The sequence below is a fragment of the Narcine bancroftii genome, chromosome 9 (assembly GCF_036971445.1).
Source record: "Narcine bancroftii isolate sNarBan1 chromosome 9, sNarBan1.hap1, whole genome shotgun sequence".
Lineage (NCBI taxonomy): Eukaryota > Metazoa > Chordata > Chondrichthyes > Torpediniformes > Narcinidae > Narcine > Narcine bancroftii.
In genome coordinates this window covers 116,135,804-116,148,577 of record NC_091477.1, presented here as the reverse complement: position 1 = coordinate 116,148,577, position 12,774 = coordinate 116,135,804, and the positions used below count along the sequence as shown (strand labels likewise).

Here is a 12,774-nt window from a genome sequence, read left to right as displayed (position 1 = left end):
CCTTTGACATCACAGCAACCCCTTGACATCACAAAGCCCCTTAAAATTCAAGTGCTAAGTGTTGAAGCCCATGATGCTGAATCCTATTCTTGGTAGGAGACTATTTTAGAAAATATTTTTACATTTATTTACTAAATGACACAGTGATACAAGATGCCAGGAACACAGTTCTGCTACACTTGCATGTGACATCGCCACAATGACTAGAGTACGTGCCTCATCCTGCGTTCCACCCTTTCCAAACAAACAAAAAGGGTTTGTCAAATACTTTTTATTTTATTCAGGGGAAATATCCCCAATAATTAATTGTAGGGAACAGAGTCGTTCTACTTGATGTTTGCTACTGAAATTCTTCAAGAGAACCAAAGCATTAGAGAAAAAGTATGACAACTTGGAGATCCCTTTCAACAATTAGCCTTGCGGCTAACGCAGTGCTGGCTCAGCGCCAGCGACCAGGGTTTGAATCCAGGCGCTGTCCATAAGGAGTTTGGACGTTCTCGCCGTGTCTGGGTGGGTTTCCTCCAGGTGCTCTGGTTTCCTCCCTCTGTTCAAAGCGTTGGAGGTCAATTGGGTGTACCGTTAACTGGGCGGCATGGGTTCGTGAACCAGAAGGGCCTGTTCCTGTGCTATTTGTCTAAAAAAAACCTGGCACAGTGACATCAGAGAACGTGTCCTGGTTTTGTTTCATGTTTCTCTATGTTCTAATGCTGCTTCCATCGAGATATTAATCCAAAGGGCAGTCAAGACTTCTGTGAAAATGGTGCACATTGGAATTTGATACAGCCTGCATGCATAATGCTTACCTCTACTAGGCAGTGCAGCCTGTTCCCAGTGCTAAGACATCATGTCAGGGGTACACTCGCTGACAAAATAGAACATGGCAGAGGCTAGAAATCTAAACTGTAACAAAAATAAAGGGAAATGCTTAGCAGATCATGAGCCAATGGTTGAAAGGAAAAAGAGTTAATATTGACTGAAGTGAGGAATAGTTTTACTATCTATTGTTTATGATATTGCCATTAAACAGAATAAAACAAAACATGGACTTCTAGTAAACCAATGCTGTTGTATATTGATCCATGGTGTTACATGCTGGTCCTCTAAATCAGGCATTCTCAACTTTTTTGTTTGGCTATGGCTCCCTTAAAGACTCTGCTCAATGTTTATGGGCCCCCTTCTATGTGAAGCGGACAAATTGAGTTGGTTTCTTCCGTACCGATTACATTAAAAAAACATAAAAATGTTTTGATTTCATTCTGTGGTTCCCTGGGGGTAGGGGAGGAGCTGTACGGCCCCTGTTGAGAATGGGTGCTCTAAATCAGTCTTGCCTCATTTTCACCAAGACTCTTTTATCCTTCACCCCTTTATGAGTGGTGTGATTTATATTCTTGGGAGTGCTTTTTTACTCTGTGTGTTTTATTCCTTTGCCTTTTCTACTGCTTTCATGACATTCATTCGCATGCCCAACATTTCACCGCTTTCTCACTGCTTGTTGTTCTTAAGTGTTGTGTCATCTGTAAGTTTTGAAAGGCTCTCTTGTACACCCAGGAGCCTGACTTAAACACACTGCAAGCAAAGTGGGCCCATGGTTAGGGGAACAGGATGAATCGCAGCCATTCACCATGACATCATTTCCTGTCACAAAGGCATTTTCTTGATCATCCCTTCATTGTATGTCTTCGCTTTTGTTTATTCTGAAAACTTTTGTAAGTCCATTAATACAGCTCCGACCGCAATACTTTTATCATTCCTCTCCGTTCCTTCGTCCAGTAATGCAGTCAAAGGAATAGAATGCAATTTGCTCATGACAAATCCATGCAAGATTCCTTTAAGAATCTAAATAATTATTAACTTAAGGTTTTCTTAAGGACTTAAGGACTATTAAACCCTGAGTGGACTGTTGTGCTTGGCTAATCTGTACAGTCATTTTTTTTCAATGAGTTTGTTGCGCTGAGGAATGCTATTACATTGGTTTATATTACGAGGCTGACACTCTGGAACTACGTGTTCAAATTCCAGTGTGGGAGGTGGGCAGCTTCTATTTGAATAATGATTACAATTGGAACGAGGCTGCCAATTGATAGATTGTTAATGATCTTGATTACAAAAGGGAATCATCTGCTTTGCTCTGCCGTACAGGTACGTCAAATTGGGGGTTGACTTTACAGCCTTTAAAATGGATGATCAAGAGTCAGTAAGTGAGTCATAGAGTCCAGAATCATGCCCTTCGTCTCTTCAAGTTCACAATGACCAAATGGTGCCACTTATACCCATCCTCGTGTGAAGCTGCTGGTGGTCAATGCAAATGAAGTCCAGCACCTCTAGGTTCAAGGCCCGTTTGTTTATCCAAAAGCTATCAGGCTCTTGAACTCCCTAACCCTAAACCAACCATTCTCTCTGTCAGGGGCCACAGCACATTTAAGGTGGGGGGGGAGGGGTTTGGGGGGGCCATGGACTGAGTATGAGGGGTGAGAGAGAAGTACGGAAGAAATCAACTAAACTTGACTGCTTCACATACTCGTTGAGGGGGCCATAGCCTAAGAAAGGTCAAGAATGGCTGCCCTAAATGGCCCCATCATCACCAAAACATCAGACTGCATTAATGAAAAGTCTTTCTTTGGACTAACTGCAACTTTGTGCATTTCATTATCTATACTTTTATATATATTTTGTCTTTGTATATTGTAATATTTAAATTTACATTATCTATGTTGGTGCATTTTACGTACCTGTATGGCTGCAGCATTGAGAATTTCAATGCATTTGTCCAATGTAAGCATATACATGAATAAACTCTCACATTTGTACTCATGCACCAATAAAATTTACTCTCCCCACATTCTCATCACCTGCTCCCGGATTTGACCACTCACCTCCACATTGTAGGCCAGTCATTCTCAACCTTTTTTCAGCTAATGGATCCCCCCCCCCCCCCACCCCACCCCACCCCCAGGGATTTTTCTCAAAGTTAATGGGCTCCCTTTCCTGTGAAGCAGTCAAGTTTTGGTTTCTACCGTACTTCTCTCTTACTGACTACATTAAAAAAAATATTGAGGTGAAAAGAAAACAGAGCTTTTACTGAGATGTGCTGAGGCCTTGAGGGTGGGGGGGGGGCGTCTAGGGAGTCTAGATTGGCCAATAAGCCATCCAATTTGCATGTCCTTGGGATATGGGAGTACCCAGAGAAAACCCATTGAGCCACAGGAGTTTTGGAGGCAAGGATACTACCTGGGTCACTGGAACTTTGTGGTCGCATACTATCTGTTGTGCCACGAGCCCAGCCAGTAATCTTCCACCTCATTGATGAGAAGCACTTGGCACTTATCCACAGATGTATGGATTCTTTAATACATAACGGATATGTATTATTACCGATTATAAATCCTTCTACTTGTGACTCCTTCTCTGAGGAGTATAACTATTTTTATGCTCGCTTTGACTGAGAGAATAAAGTGATCTTTTACCTGATGAAATACCTCTCTCAATCTCCACCATTGATGTACGGGCCTCCCTGAGTCGTGTGAATGCACAGAATGCTGCTGGTCCGGATGACATACCTGGCTGTGTGCTTGGAGCCTGTGTAGAATAGTTGGCTGGGGTTTTTATGGACATTTTCAATCTATCCCTAGCCCAGGCAGTTGTTCCTACAAGCTTTAAGACTGCTCCCATGGTGCCTGTGCCCAAGCGCTCAACCGCTAAGAGTCTAAATGACTTCCATCCAGTTGCAGTCACCCCCATCATTGCAAAGTGTTTTGAGAGGTTGGTCTTATCTCACTTGAAATCCTGTTTGCCTGTCACTATGGATTCTCATTAGTTTGCCTACCGTACTAACAGGCCAATCGAGGATGCCATTTCAACAGTGCTTCACTCTGGTTTGACTCATTTGGACAGCTCTAACTCCTATGTTAAAATGCTACTCATCGACTATAGCTCGGCTTTCAACACTGCCGTCCCCTTTAAGCTGATAACCAAACTTCTTCTGCATGGTATCAGCCCATCCCTTTGTACTTGGATTTTGGACTTCCGAACTAACTGGGCAATATTTTCTCTTCCATTCCTACCTTGAATACTGGTGTGCCCCAGAGCTGTGTGTTGAGCCCGCTTTTGTATTCCCTCTTTACCTCCAACTGCGTTCCTATGTATAGTATAAATTTAATAATCGAGTTCATAAATGACACCACGGTGATAGTCTTGATTAAAGGGGGAAATGAAGTGGCCTATGGGGATGAGATTCAGCACCTGGCCTTGTTGTTGTGTGCCAATAACATCTTGACAGTCAACACTCAGAAGACCCAAGAGATCATCATGGACTTCAAGCATGCCAGAATCCACACTTACGTCCTGTTTATCGAGCCTTAAATTCCTTGGCGTCCATATCTCTGAATTCTTCAAATCTGATTAAAAAGGGCACAACAGCATTTTTATATTTTGAGGAGCACGAGGAATATCCACCTCTGTCCAAAGATATTGTTGGATTTCTATAGATGCCCAATTGAGAGCATGCTGACATATGGTATTTCGGTGTGGTACGGAAATTGTCTTGCACCAGTGAAAACTGCCCAATGAGTTATTGGCATCCAATTGCCTACTATCAAAAACATCTATAGGGAACGATGTCTGGGCAGAGGGAGAAACATCATCAACGATGTATCACACCCAAATCATGGACTCTTCACTCTTTTCCCATCAGAAAGACACAATAGGGGCCTTCGATCATGCACCAGTTGGGTCTCGAAGAGCTTGTTTTTAACGAAGCCGTCACTATGTTGAACACTGAGTCATGGCGCTGAGTGGTTCTGCACTCACATTGCAACATCAGTACTTTCTAACAGTTCACTGTAGAATAGTGCCGTTGTGGGTTTTAATTTTATTATAAAGTGTATAGCACTATTTTTTTAAACTTTTGGTCGCTGCTGGTTGTATTTAATTGGCTGGTTTACTGGCACAATGGACAATAAAGTGAAGCATCACATGCAGGTAATTTGCAATGATATGAAATTTCATTCAGTATGAGAGCTTGAGATGGAAAATGAAGGAAACTTCAGGAAACTGGAAGTTAATTCATAGAACGTGCATCTTAATCAATGCATCAAATCTCCACAAAGGGCAAAGATCAGCAAAAAAAAAGAATCACATGTGGTACCCAAAATGGCAAAACTGTTCACCCAAACAACAATAATAACTACTCATTGAAGTAGTGAATGATGTGTAAAGCAATTTAAGGGATGTTGTAAAGCATGAAAAGAGATGGCGTTCTTGACAAGACAGGGGTGATTTTCTTCAGTTCTTCTGCATGACATAATTTTACAGGATACATTATCTGAAGAGTGGGCCTGGGGAACTGGTTCGCTGGAAACTTGCCTAGTTTGGAGGAATCCTGGCTCACCAGAATCTTGCTGAGCTTGGAGAATTCCTGGTTCACCAGAGCATTGCTTGGTTTGAAGGATTCTTGGTTCACTGGAACCTTGACTAGATTGGAGGATTCCTGGAGAGCTGTCACCTTACCATTAGTAGAGTTTATTAAAAAGGAGAGACATTCTCCTTGGTGTTTTGAGGAGCTAAGTGTCTATAACTATGGGGCACCATGGTTGGCAAAGTGGTTAGAGTCATACCTTCACAGTGCAAGCAATCGGACTCGATTTCGAATCTCGCATTGCCTGTAAGGATGTCTGCATGTTTTTCTGGAGGCTCTGGTTTTCTCCCACCGTTGGAAACATCTTGGGGTGTAGGTAAATTGGGTGTAAATTGGGCAGCATGGACTCGGGCTGAAATGGTCCATTACTGTGCTGTATGTCTAAATTTAAATTTAATATTTCTTGATAAGAATCCTCCGTCTAGCAAGTTGCACTGCCCTTGAGATTGATATTTAGAGTCTATTTATGCTGATATTGTTTGAGGAATAATATTGAGATATGGTGGATGGGGAGGAAATTATTTTTTCCTGTGACATCACTGTGATGGTCTATTTCCACCTGGTTCTTGTATCCCAACTTTTTCCATTGCTGTCACTTCAGGGATAAGTTGGTGTTGAGTACAAATACTTGTACTCAAATACTTTTCCTCCCACCTTGCATATCATGACTTTGTTCTATTCTCTTAGTTTCTTGTTGAATCTATTCTGGAGGCACCACATTCCGCTCTTCTTTTTCTCCTCATCTGGATTTCCCCTCTAGTTTAAAATGACAGGCGATCCATTTCTGACTCTTGTACACCACCACTCTCTCCTCCACCCCATCCCCTCCAGAATACTCCAGTTCACATTTTCCCCTTTGCCAATTTGTACTCCCCTTCCCATAGCACTCCAGCGGCTGACAATGGAAACTAGGAATGCCCAAATACAAAAACATTTACACATTACCATGTGTTGATCATGAGTCCCACGTAGCATTGCTGAGATTTCATAGTGTAAATTCTGTTATTTCGACTGCTTAGGAGCAAATGAGCAGAAAAGGAAAAAACCCAGAAGGCAATGGTTGTGGTATTTTGTCTTCTAAAGGGAGTGAATAAATGCTGGAAAACAACTCTGTGAGTTGACTCTTTTTCCACACCTTATGCGAACTCCCTGAGACATACAACATCTCTCTCTCACTTGTCAGGAAATTGCAACAGCGGCTGCACTCCCTGAGAACACTGGCAGGCAAAGCGATTGGCCTGTTGACTTTCTACAGGTGCTTTATTGAGTGTATCCTGGTCAGCTACATCACAATATAGTACTGTTCCTTCAGAGAAAGGATCCAAGGTTAATCCACAGGACCATCAGAGTGGCAGAAAGGATCAATGGGCTTTCCCTCCCCTCCCACCCATATCGAAATGATCTAATGGTTTGCTGTTTGAAGGGGGGTTCACAAAATCATTAAGGACCACAAGCATAGCATCTTCCAGCTACTTCCATTGGGAAAGAGATACAAGAGGATCAGAGCCAGAATCACCAAGCTGAGAAACAGCTTCTTCCCATGGGCAGTGTGACTGCTGAACAACTGATAAATTGCTCATACAAACCCTTCATGACTCCACTATTTAATTAACAATATATATTTATTTTACTATTTGTAGACACCTACTGTAGCATTTATCTGTAAGGTGTCTTGTCGTATATGTGCTTCCAGTGTATTGCACCAAGGACTGGAGAACACTGTTTAATCAGATTGTACATGTACAATTGGATGATAAACAAACTGGAAAGATAAGTGAACTTGAACTTGAAGTGACCTCTCATCCTTCATTGCTCCAAAGAGAAAAACCGAAACTCGGTACCCTTGTTTCAGAACACAGTAGTGTAAATGATTTTAGTGAAAATTATTTAAAATCAATTTTAAATTTCAGTACGGTAACAGAGCCTTCTGCCCCATGAGCCCATGCTGCCCTAATTAACCTGCAACCCCCTACATTTTGAAAGGTGGAAGGAAACCAGAACGTCTGGAGGAAACCCGCGCAGATACAGGGAGAACATGCAAACTCCTTACAGACAGCACCAGGTTCGAACCCGAGTCGTTGGTGCTGTAATTGGACTGTCCTGTCCAATGCGAGGCAATTTGAGGACATAAATGTACAAATTGGGCAGAACCAGTTTTTGCTCCTGCTCCCAGCTCCCTAACCTGTCACACTCTTTGTGGAACATTCTTTCTGAAATGTTATCTATGGAAAGGTTGAAAGTGAAGCACTTACTTTATCTCAGTGCTGCCCGGGATCCCCAGCATGAGTTTCCTTTATGAGAGTGAGGGATCTAAAGAATTGTAATAATCAGTCATTGCAGGATAAGGGACTTTATAGCAGTTGAAACTCATTATAAAAGAACTTCTATGACATATAATTTTTTTAAATCATTTACAGATGCTGAAGCTACAATTCAGTATGTATCATTCAACAATAATTAACCTTTTATGCATTAGCAGGTACTAGTCTGTAACTTAGCACTAACAGCGGTCGATGACCCTGAAATAGGTTTTACCTCACTACTATTGCTTCATAATTGAATCAGGTAATTAAATGAGACTGGGCATGTTACTATGTGATATCTTTTCCCTCCCAGGGCTGGGAGTGGCCAACCAACAATTCTGCACCCCACATATCTGTCCATGGCCTCATGTACTATCCCACCGAGACCACCTGTACATTGGAGGAACACTTGATTTTCCATCTGGGCGCTCTCTGATCAGATGGCATTAAGATTGACGACTCCGGTTTCTGCTAGCCTGCTCTCCATTCTCCTTCCCTCCCTTTCTCTCTCCACCCCATTCCCTCTCTGTTCCCAGAGCCGTCCCTCCTCCCCCTGTTTGCTGGTGTGCCCTCCCTCCCTCCTGCCTTTAGGACAGTGCTTCTCCCCCTGCCTGTCCACATTACCATTTTGCATGGGCACCTCCCTACATTTGTTCATACCTAGATGAAGGGCTCAACCCCAAAATCTTTATCTTTACTATATAAAATACACTGACCTGCTGAGTTTCTCGAGCATTTTGTTTTTACTTCAACCACAGTGTCTGCAGACTTTCCTGCTTTACTGCCAGGATTGGTGTTCACTCTGGATCCCTCGAATTGTAAGGACTGGAGAATGGGTCTGGACTTTCCCCACCCATTTTCCAGAAGGGATCAGTGAAAAGAAGTTGCGACCAGGGTGATGGGGGGTTGTTTATGACTTTGATGTGGTGAGGCACTAGGTTGTCTTTCAGGGGATGGGAGATCAGTGCCCGTGATGGGCTTGGCTAGGTTTGCCATTCCTGCAGCCTTGTGGATCCCTGTGCATTTGAGTTATCAAACTACTGCCTGATGTAACCAGTCAGTACAACTTTCACAGTACACAAGATAAAGGAACAGAAGTAGGCCATTCAGCCCATCGAGTCTCTTCCACATCTCCACCCTGAGCTAAACCATTCTCACATCTGGTTCAAATTTTTGACCTTTTCCCCATATCCCTTGATACCCTGACTAATTACATATCTATCAATCTCCTCCTTAAACTCCCCCAATGATCAGTTCCACAGTTTAGGTTTAGAGGCAATGGGCCAAATGCAGGCAAATGAGACGAGCTCAAGAAAGCAACTTGGCATTATCAAGATGGGTCAAAGGGCTTGTCTCTGTACACTATAAAAGCCCTGGTATCCAGAATTCAACAAACAAATAACCTCAAGGAATCAGCAAGAAACATCGAGGAAAATTTATAAAAACAATTAAAATAAATAAGAATAAAATAAAGAGGTAAAAATACATACTGTAAGTTTAAAATTGTAAATGTTCTCTGAAGTAACACACAAACCTTTGGTGAAGATGGGAGCAAATATTCAGCCAGTGGAGAGCCTTGGTCATACTTTGCTTGTAGCACCTGTTTGACAAAAGTTGTCTGAAACAACAGTGGCATTGCCCAGGTTGAAGAGCTGATTGATATCACTCAACATTGGGGTGACTCTCTTAAAGTGTCTCCTTATCCCTGCTTAGTAAGAGTCACCCCAGTCAGAGGCTTTATCTGTAAACCTGGGGAAGGGGTGGGGGGGTGGGGCGGGTTAATTATCTATAATATTATTGTTTGTCTTTAAGGAGATTCTGTGAATGGGGAGGAACCTGCAGATGCAACAACAGTTAAATGTTTTCAAAGAATGTGACTGAAAATAAAATAAAATGCCTTAAGGTTTATCTATTCATGCAAGTGAAGTTTGCTCAATGTAAGTACAGTTGTAGTACTTATAGCCTTTTGTCTTTTAAATTGTTTATTCTTAATGCAGGCATATTAGTATGTCCAGAAAATACACTTATCCGGCATCTTCCAATTCCCACAGGTGCCGGATACCAGGAGGTTCACTGCTGCTCTAAATCCCAGAAGTTGCATTGCAACTTTGGATATACCAGATTAACACTTTCACAGTGGCAAGTTCTTTTCTTCTTCCAGATGAAGAATAAGGTCGCCAATTTAAAAAGAACAAAACATTACTCATCCCATAGCTTTCCATCTCCCAACTGGAAACTTGCTGCCCCACAGATTAGCAGACACTCTCAGACTTAGAAAGTCACTGTAGAGGAAGCTGAGCATTCTTTCCATTGGTAGTCAATGCCCCTTTTCATCAGTGTTGGCCTCAACTAGGAGTGTGACGGGCTCCTGGTCAAAGATTAAAGAACCTGATTATCAAAACTCCCTCTATTTTCATACTGTGAGTTTTTATGATGCTGGAATTTTCTCAAGTGTATGTTTGTGTTTATAATTAGGGAATTGGCTCGGTTTGGCAAGAAAGGGCTCTACGAGAGAAGAGTAGTAGGGGCCAATGTGGACATTGTTCAGAAGAATGGTGTCGTTTTGAGTCAAATCAAGACCATTGTCCTCTGATTGCACAAGTGCAACTTGACGAAACAATGTTCTCCGGTCCTCGGTGCAAAAACATGCAGACACACAGCTAGACATAATGCACATACAGACAAACAACACATATGAAGGTCAAGTATTTATATATACAAATAAATACATAAATGCTGTTTCCTGAATATGTGCTGAGGAGGGTTCGTGTGCAGAGTTCCTTGGGTCATGCAGCGTTCTCACTGCCCGTGGGAAGAAGCTGTTCCTCAGCCTGGTGGTGTTGGCTCTGATCCTCCTGGATCTCTTTCCCAAGGGAGCAGCTGAAAAATGCTGTGGTAGGTGGGAGCATAGAGGTCATGCCATCTTCATACCATCCTTCACAGATTACCAGGTAGGCCTCGATCTACATTGCACTTTCTTCTGGTAAAGACCGAATCGTTATTTAACTGTAAGAATTGTGAATGAACTGTGCTAGATTAGTCCTAGAGCAACATGGTTAACATAAAGCCATGATCGTATTGAATGGCGGAGCAGGCTCGATGGGCCATTTTTGGCCTACTCCTGTTCCTACTTCCTATGTTCCTATGTTCTTTAAATGTCAGCACAACACGAATGCAGCGCCAATGACCCAGGATCAAATACGGCACTGCCTGTAAGGAGTTTCCATGTTCTCCCCGTGACCGCGTGGGTTCCCTCCGAGTGCTCATGTTCCAGTCCCAGCTACTGCTGAACTGTAGAACTGAATTCTCTCTCTCTCTCTCTCTCTCAGAGAAAACCACGTGACCCTCTTAGAACAGCCAACTGCACTCACGACAGATTGCGGCTCCGGACCTAATCTTCCGAGTTCATTCATCTGTTGCTTTCCAAAACTATAATCCATTACTCCACAGCATGTCCAATTAACACCTACTTGTGAAGTCCTTATAGGCATTCTTCAAAGTTTTTGCAAAGGCACCCGGAGCCTGGGCTGTCTGGCTTGAGCAGAGCTCTGGCATTTTAAATGTGATCTGTTTTGAAGAGTTTTTGTATGTGACCTACACTAAAGAAATCCTGCCACAATTTATCTCTTTAAAACATATCTATATACAATACAAAATATAACATAATCTGTCACAGTTCAAACTCCTTACAGACAACACTGGGCTCAAACCTGGGTCACTGGTGCTGTGATAGCATGCTAACTGTGCTGTCCTACTTAACTAACCTTCTACCAACTCTCCTTTCACTAAATTCAGTGCAAAACATTAAAAACGGCCCAGTAGCATCAGAAAACCACTTTATTAATGTTTAAACAACAACAAACAACAAGGGAAGGCTTTTTAATTATTAAAATAATGTTTAATTCTCACCAAAAAAATGTTGGCCGTTGCCGATCCCGACACCACCCAACCGCCAATCACCGAGACTGACCAACTGCTGCCGCTGATCCCTGGGAAAGTTTCCCGGGCCAGTGGAACACTCACTAGCGAGTCAGTGGGCTCCTCTCTCTCGGGTCCTCAATCCAAATCCTCCCCTAAGCCTACTGCACACACACATCGGGGAGTCCAGTGTGCATGTGGGGTAGTAGGCCAAGGGGAGGGTTCAGCGTTGGGAGCTCTGTTGTGCCAAGGTGGGAGAGAAGGAAGGGGAGAGGAGGATGGAGGGAATGGGAGGGAACGCAACTGAGTCTGAGGTCCTGTTCCTGCCCGGGAGGTTGTTCTCCTTGATGACGCTGGGACAAGGGATTCTTCTAACAACTTGTGGCTGGGAGACAGTGGCACACAGTTTGAGAGGGAGAGATGGAGAGAAAAATCATTAGGGCTTAAGGCATTGGTGAGGCCAAGTTTAGAGTATTGTGTACAGTTCTGGTTTCCAAATTATAGGAAGGGTATATATAAGGTTGAGAGGGTGCAAAGAAAGTTTACGAAAATGTTGCCTGGATTGCAGTATCTTGATTACAGAGAAAGATTGAGTAGACTGGGACTTTATTCATTAGAATGTAAAAGGTTGAGAGGAGATTTGATCGAGGTTTTTAAATTTATGAAGGAAATAGATGCGAATAGACTCTTTCCCCTGAGGGTAGGGGAGATTGGAACAAGGGGTCATAAGTTAAGGGTTAGGGGGCAAATCTTTAGGAGTAATATAAGAGGATGCTTCTTCACTCAGAGAGTGGTGGTTCAGTGGAATGACTTTCCAGAAGAGGTAGTTGCGGCAGGGTCAATTCTGTAATTTAAGAGGAGATTAGATGAGTACATGGATGTGAGGGGTTGGAGGGTTATGGGCAAGGGAGTGGATAGGTGGAACTAGTGGAGTTAACGTAAATTGGTGCGGACTAGAGGGGCCGAGAGGGCCTGTTTCCGTACTGTAAATTGTTATATATGGGAAGGTAAAGAAGAAATAGAATGAGAGAGGGGAGGGAGTTACATGAAACGAGGACAATCGTCATTCTAATTTCATGTCAAGTAGATTTTTTTTCAACCTGTGAGGTCAGTTCGGCTCCGAAAAACTTTTGGAGAATT

General features: G+C 42.8%; 2 long non-coding RNA genes across 3 annotated transcripts; one reads left to right on the top strand and one right to left on the bottom strand.

Moving 5' to 3' along the window:
• Positions 1 to 48: 48 nt before the first annotated feature.
• Positions 49 to 10,120, top strand: LOC138742680 (uncharacterized). Its single transcript, XR_011344354.1, has 3 exons — positions 49 to 255; positions 9,529 to 9,653; positions 9,768 to 10,120. It is a non-coding gene; the product is annotated as an uncharacterized lncRNA (long non-coding RNA).
• On the bottom strand, positions 330 to 7,912 carry LOC138742681 (uncharacterized). 2 transcript variants are annotated; one of them, XR_011344358.1, is made up of 4 exons: positions 7,876 to 7,912; positions 7,666 to 7,723; positions 4,339 to 4,394; positions 330 to 900 (listed from the first exon to the last, which is right to left on the bottom strand). It is a non-coding gene; the product is annotated as an uncharacterized lncRNA (long non-coding RNA). The 2 variants fall into 2 exon arrangements; XR_011344355.1 differs by lacking the exon at positions 7,876 to 7,912 and having other exon boundaries at positions 7,666 to 7,859.
• Positions 10,121 to 12,774: the final 2,654 nt, after the last annotated feature.